This window comes from Pteropus medius, unplaced genomic scaffold, assembly GCF_902729225.1.
Source record: "Pteropus medius unplaced genomic scaffold, Ma_sr-lr_union100, whole genome shotgun sequence".
Classification (NCBI taxonomy): Eukaryota; Metazoa; Chordata; class Mammalia; order Chiroptera; family Pteropodidae; genus Pteropus; species Pteropus medius.
The window spans coordinates 1,652,196-1,659,068 of record NW_024353787.1 but is presented as its reverse complement, the minus strand read 5'-3'; the positions used below and the strand labels follow the sequence as shown (position 1 = coordinate 1,659,068).

Below are 6,873 nucleotides of genomic sequence, written 5' to 3'. Positions count from 1 at the left end.
AAACTTCCTCCATGAAGTTTTGAAAATAAAGGGGCTTCCGGTCAAGATAGTGGAGTAGGTAAACACTGTACTCGCCTCCTCTCACAACCACATCAAAAATCACAACTAAACTACAGAACAACCATCATTGAGAATTGCCTGAAATCTAGCTGAACAGAANATCAGACAGAAAAAGATGAATGCCATATGATTTCACTTACACGTGGAATCTAAAGAACAAAATAAACAAACAAACAAAACAGAAACAAACTCATAGATACAGAGAACATTTTGAGGGTTGCCAGGAGGGGAGGGGGTTGGGGAGTGGGTGAAAAAGGGGAAAGGATTAAGAAATACAAATTGATAGTTATGAAATAGTTATGGGGATATAAAGTGTAACATAAGGAATATAGTTAATAATATTATAATAATTATGGATGGTGTCAGATGGGTACTAGATTTATCAAGGTGATCACTTTGTAAATAATAAAAATGTTTAATCACTATGTTGTACACCTTAAACTAATATAATATCATATGCCAACTAATTTTAAAAAAATAAATTATTCTTTTTAAAAAGACCTTAATGTTGATGAAAACATGGACTACCAGGCCCTAGGCAGAGGTCAAATTGTACTCAACATCAGCTGCAGTACAACACGGCTCTTGGCTGGTTTGGTACCACATAAGATATCCAAACCGTCACTGCTTTTGTCAAGATTTTACATGTACAAGGGAAGAAGTCCACAATCATAAAGGTGAATGACTTTAAAAGTCATCCGAGAGTTTTTCCCAAGTGTTGTATGTGTAACAGTGGTAATATATGATATTGTATTAGGAGATTCATGAATAAAATTATTTTATTCGTAAAAAAAGATTGAAAATGAAGAATATGCTACTACAATATAATAAAAATTAGGTGGAGGAGAGAGTGAAGAATGGCTTAACACTTATTTCAAATCTATTTTATTGTTGTGGACTGCAGCTGAACCTAGAGTTTGGCATTATGTTTCAGAAAAACCTGGAGCAATAGCTGTATGAAACCATCACTCTTAAAGTGACATTTTAAATCCAATATGCAACCTATTAAGAAAGGTAAATTAAAAAACAGTGACAATACCAAAAACTAAATGCTGGTGAGGATTGAAACTGGATTTCTCATACACTACTGGTAGAAATGTAAAATGACACGGCCACCCTGGAAGATAGTTTGACAGCTTCTTAAAGTACTAAACATACACTTACCATTTGACCCAGCAATTACACTCCCAAGCATTCATCTCAGAAAAATGAAATTTATGTTCACATAAAAACCTATACTTGACTGTTCACAGCAGGCTTCTTTGTAATAGCCCAAAACTGGACACTACCAAAATGTCCTACACTCAGTTAATGGTTAAACAAACTGTGGTACATTCATACTATGGAATACCACTAAGCAATAACAAGAAATGGACTATCAATACATACAACAACCTGGATGGATCTCAAGGGCATTATGCTGAGTGGTGGGGGAGGGAGGAGCCAATCTCAACTATCACATACTGTATGATTCCATTTGTACGAAATTCTCAAAATAACAAAAATATAGATATGGAGAACAGATCAGTGGTTGCTATGTGTTAGGGAAGGAGAGAGGTGTCATCAGGGCAGTAGATATGACTATAAAGGGACGGCACAAGGGATCTTTGTAGTGACAAAACAGTTCTGTATCATGATTGCAGTTGTGGTTGTATTACTCAACACATGTGATAAAATTACACAAAACTAAATACACACATTCAATCGCACATGCCCATACACAGAAGTGAGGGCATGTAAAACTGGTGAAATCTGAATAAGTTCTGTGGATTGTACTAATGTTGATTTATTGGTTTTGACATTGTGTATGATAGTTATGTAATGCTATCTTTGGAAGAAACTGAGTGAAGAGTACCGGGGATCTCTATAAACTATTTTTGCAACTTCCTGTGAATATATAATTATTTCAAAATAAATAAACTAAATTGAACTAACCCAAGATGTGACATTCATAAAAGATTGTAGAAAAGAGGAGGATGACAGCATCTGCCTGTTTACTATCTAGTGAAATTAAAAAAAAGAAAAGCACTCCTTCCCTAAAAAAAAAAAGAAAAAAGAAAAAAAAATTCACTAGCAACAACCAGACAAGGAAAGCAATATCATACACTTGATGCCACAAACTTCAAAAAGGGATAACTAAGGAAAGAAACAAACAAACAAAAATGATAACCAGGGAAAGAAAAACGCATAACTGGTGCAAAATAGTGGAGCAGAGTTCCTAACTTTGTCCCCACGACCCAGAGGCAAGACCGAGAAAGGAAGTTGAGTCAATAAAATTGTGCCTCATTGCGCAGTCTCTCTGGCATGCTCCCTTAGGGAAGGAGTGATAGTGTAATTATGAGTGAGTAGCCAGGAAAATATTATTTTTAACCCTCAAGGTGATGGAGCTCCCTATACCCCACTATAGCAAGACTCAGGAAGGAGGTGCTATTGGGCTTGTCATATGGCAAGGAGGGGCTCTCTCCTGAGTTGGAGGAATATGCCCAAGACCTGTGGGAGATGGACACCTCCTAGACTGTGTGGAATAGTAGATCCTGGTACAGAGTATACAATGAGACCCTAGGGGGAAGCAGGCCCAATCTTCCTGTAGGAATGTGCACAATGGCAGGACTCTGCTCCCCCTCCTACACACTCTTCATATTATAGAAAAGTAGACCAAGAGTTTGAAAGAGTGAAAATTGCTACAAACTTTTTGATGCTTCCACCATTGAGAAGTAGGGTCTGTGATCTTCCCACTAGAATCTGGCTGTGCTCTGTGATGGATGTGACCTATAGAACAATGTGGAGTGACACTGTGCCAATTTCCAGACCCAGGCCTTAAGAGACTGGCACCTTCCACTTCCTGCCTCCTGAAACAATTGCTCTTAGAGCCCTAAGCCCCCCATCCAACCATCCAGCTTGGAGAGACAATGTCAGAAAGCCCTGAGACTATAAAGGGAGAGAGAGGGGTCCAGCTGGGCCCAGTTTCTAGCCTTCCCACCAAGACACCAGGCAGGTAGATAAAGCCACCTTGAACCCTTCAGACTAAACTAACCAAAATCTGAATACAGTTGAATGACCCCGATCAGTGCCACATGGAGCGAAAGAATCATCCAGCCAAACCCTGCCTAACTCCCTGGCCCATAAAGTCATGAGATAAAATAAAATGCTTATTGTATTGGAGGAAGTTTGTTACACTGGAAAAGAGAGCCACACCAGTCTCCAAACTGAAACCCAAAGGGGTAAAGACAAATTGATCCCAGTTAAGGTGAGTATAGTAGGGGCTCATATGGAACGATATCTACCTAGAACAAAACAAGGGCAATCATTCAAAGGTATAAATGCATTTCACATATTGTATGGGGGTTAAATATGGACAGTATGTCTTGTTCGCTTGATCAGGGACAACTGGGTGCCCATGCCAGAAAGGGGTATCTAAAGGGAAGTTGATCAGAGGTTTTTCAAAGTTTCTGAGGTTGCTGAGACCAAGGAAGGATTCCTTAGATGTCTTGTCTTTGCCGTCATCAGTCATTGCAGCCCCTGACACCTTGGCTGATCAGAGAAACTGCACTAATATTGTCTCACTGTCATGCCCTAAGCCAAGTAATCTGTGTAACGGTGCCACAATTTCCAAAGCTAAACATGCAACTGTGCTAGATATGCAACTGTGCTATCAAGGTAAACTATGAAATGGTGAGCCCCTTAGAAGCTTGGTCATTATTGTGCAATTCACTTTTCTGGTTTTTCTTAGAAAGGCATCAAGCAGAATCCATCCTCACTGAGTTAGAGAAAAGGAAAGGTTTGGCTGGAGCTGCCAACATTAAGCAAGAGCCTGCCAATACATGGCAGAGTCACCAGCCGAGCATGCTACAAAAAAAAAAAGAAGAAATGGGAGAAAGAGAAGGAACAGAGGGAGGAGGCAGAAAAGAGGAAGGTAGAAGAGAAAATAAAAATGACAATAAAACACTAAACATCTTGACAAAGGAAGCAAAAATCAAAGACTTCAACCTGGAAAAAGCGTAACTTAAAAAATAAAAGCAAATTTTCTGAGGGGTGAGTGCTATAGATCTTAATAAGAGTATGAGTCAGTAAAATAGGAGCTCAAAGACGAAAGATGAAATAGAATTTGGTGAAAAGGAAAATGAGGAGCTAAGGGGGGAAAAAATCAAGAACCAAAACAGCAACATATAAGATCTAACAAATAAATTAGGAAGAAGAAGGGATGGGTCTTAAAATTTAATTAATGACATGAAAAAAAAAGTCATCCCAGGACAATGAGGTTAGAGCAAAAATGAGCCAAAAGAAGAGTGATTTTTGCCCTTGACATAAAAGAACCCAACAACACATGTAAGGAATGACGCAGAGATAAAATGCGAGAAATTTTCCCTGAAATAAAAGAACTGAATTTTCACATCAAAAGGGTATACCATATGCCAGGGGAAAAAGCTGTTACAGAAAGTCCAAACTGAGACACAATCAGTTTTTTTAAATTACTGAACTTCAAAAGCGAAGTTCAGGCATTCAAAGATATAAGGCAATTCACCACCTCAAACGTCTCCATAACAACTTCAATGCCAAAAACAGTAGAGAGAGAGCTAAAAAAAATTCTGAAGGAAAGAACACACAACATAAGAATATTATACCCAGCCAAGTTATCATTCGAGTACAAAGATAATCGCTGACATTCGCTAGCATGAAAAACTCAGATAATATAGCTCCTGTGAGTCCTTCCTGAAAAAACAAACAAACAAACAAAAAACTCTGTGTTGAAACTCAAGTGCAAAAGAAGGAATCAGAATAAAGAGTGTGGAGATAGCAACACTGAGAAAGAAGCCTCAGGGTGAGCATCAAATCCATGTACATATTGAACTGTAACAAACCGTTTCTAACATCTACTTTATAAATCTCAACAAAGTTAAAACAATTAACATCAAAGGGTGAGAGAAGAATTGAAGAGGAAGAATAAGGAACTAATTACCTTATCTAATATGTAGTAGGACTTCTGTCTGCAAAATAAAAAAATAAACTGAAACATATAAGTAATATCTATAGAGTGGCTTCCATCTTTTAATGCTTTCCATATCTTAATCTAGAAAGCACTTGAAGAACTTTTTTTATTTCAGAGTGAGGAAATATTTTTCTGAAGTTCAGCAGGTCCAGTTTCATTTCATTTTTTTCTAACTATCGAATTAAAATAAAATTAATTTAACCTTTTTATGTTAAAATAGTATATATAATATAATCCCATTCCTATACAATTATTTATATCAATTTATGTTTCTGTATTTAAATTGAAGAAAGAAATGGTAAAAATTGTGTCCAAAATATTAATATTACTTATTTCAGAGTGGTAGCATTTGAAATGATTTCTTGCCTTCTTAAAAAAATTTACCATGATGCTTCAACTTTTAAATGAAAGTGTATTACTTTTATGAAGTAACGAAGTTACTATTTTTAAATAACTATTAATAAATACACACAGGTACATTTTAATGTTAATTGACAGATTTTTTTTGCAACTTTGAAAGAAAAGAAGTATTGAAAAGGGACTGTACAGTGAAACAGCACAAGCAAGCAAGCAAGCAAATAAAAAAAGTGTCTAAAGCCTTCTTCAAGGTTAGTTTTAAATCACTTTAGGTGCTCACTTTGGCAGCACATATTCTAAAATTGGAAGAATACAAAGATTAGCATAGTCCCTGTGACAGTCAAATTCATGAGGTGTTCCATATTTTTGGTGCAGTTGCTATGGAAAAGAGTGTGGCAGCTCCTCCAAAATTAAAAATAAAAATGACCATTTGATTCAGCAATTCCATATCTGAGTATATGCCCAAAAGAATTGAAAACAGAGTCTCAAAGAGTCATTTGTACATCCACATTCAGCATTATTCACAATAGACAAAAGATGGAAGCCATCCAAGTGTCCACTGATGAATGGATAAACAAAATTTGGTATAGACAGGCAGTGGAATATTATTCAGCCTTAAAAACAAACTCAGTAGGGTGGAAAAGGTGAAGGAATTAAGAAATACAAATAAGCAGTTATAAAAATAGTCATGGGGATGTAAAATACAGCATAGAGAATATTGTCAATAATATTGTAAAAATTATGAATGAGGTCAGATGGGTACTGGACTTATCAGAGTGATCACTTCCTTAGTATGTAAATGTCTAATCACTATGTTGTACACCTGAAACCAATATAATATTGTGTGTAACTGTAATAGAAAAAATTTAATTATTTAAAAAAATAGCTGAGTAAAAAGGGGAAAAAATCCTGTCACATGCTATGACATGGATGAACTTTGAGGACATTATGCTAAGTGAAATAGTCCACTAACAAAAGGACAAATAATGCATGATTCCACTCATTTGAGGTACCTGGAGTCATCAAATTCACAGAGACAGAAAGTAGAATGGTGGTTGCCAGGGGCTGGGGGAGTGGGGATTGGGAAGTTATTGTTTTAATTGTGTACAGATTTTTAGTTAGAGAAGATAAAAAAAAATTCTGGAGGTGGAGGGTGGTGATGGTTGCACAACAATGTCAATGTCCTTAAGGCCATGAACTGTACACTTAAAAATGACTGAAATGGTCAGTTTTATGTTATATATATTTTACCACAATTTTTTAAAACCACCTTAGAAGGAAAAGCCCTTGTAATCGGGAAGAGGGAGAGAACATGAGGAACCGAACTATAGATATAGCTGAAGGTTTGGGATCGGAAGAGGCAGACAAGCTAGAAAAGGTGCTTTATAGACTGAACTGTAAAAGAATGCATTTTGATATACTCAAAAGGCATGTTTGAAAAACCAGCAAAGAGACCAGGGTTAAGTAGG

General features: G+C 36.6%; 1 pseudogene; it reads left to right on the top strand.

Annotated features, from left to right (window-relative positions):
- The first annotated feature begins 5,676 nt into the window (after positions 1 to 5,676).
- LOC120593338 (uncharacterized) lies at positions 5,677 to 5,772 on the top strand (annotated as a pseudogene).
- The last annotated feature ends 1,101 nt before the right edge of the window (positions 5,773 to 6,873 follow it).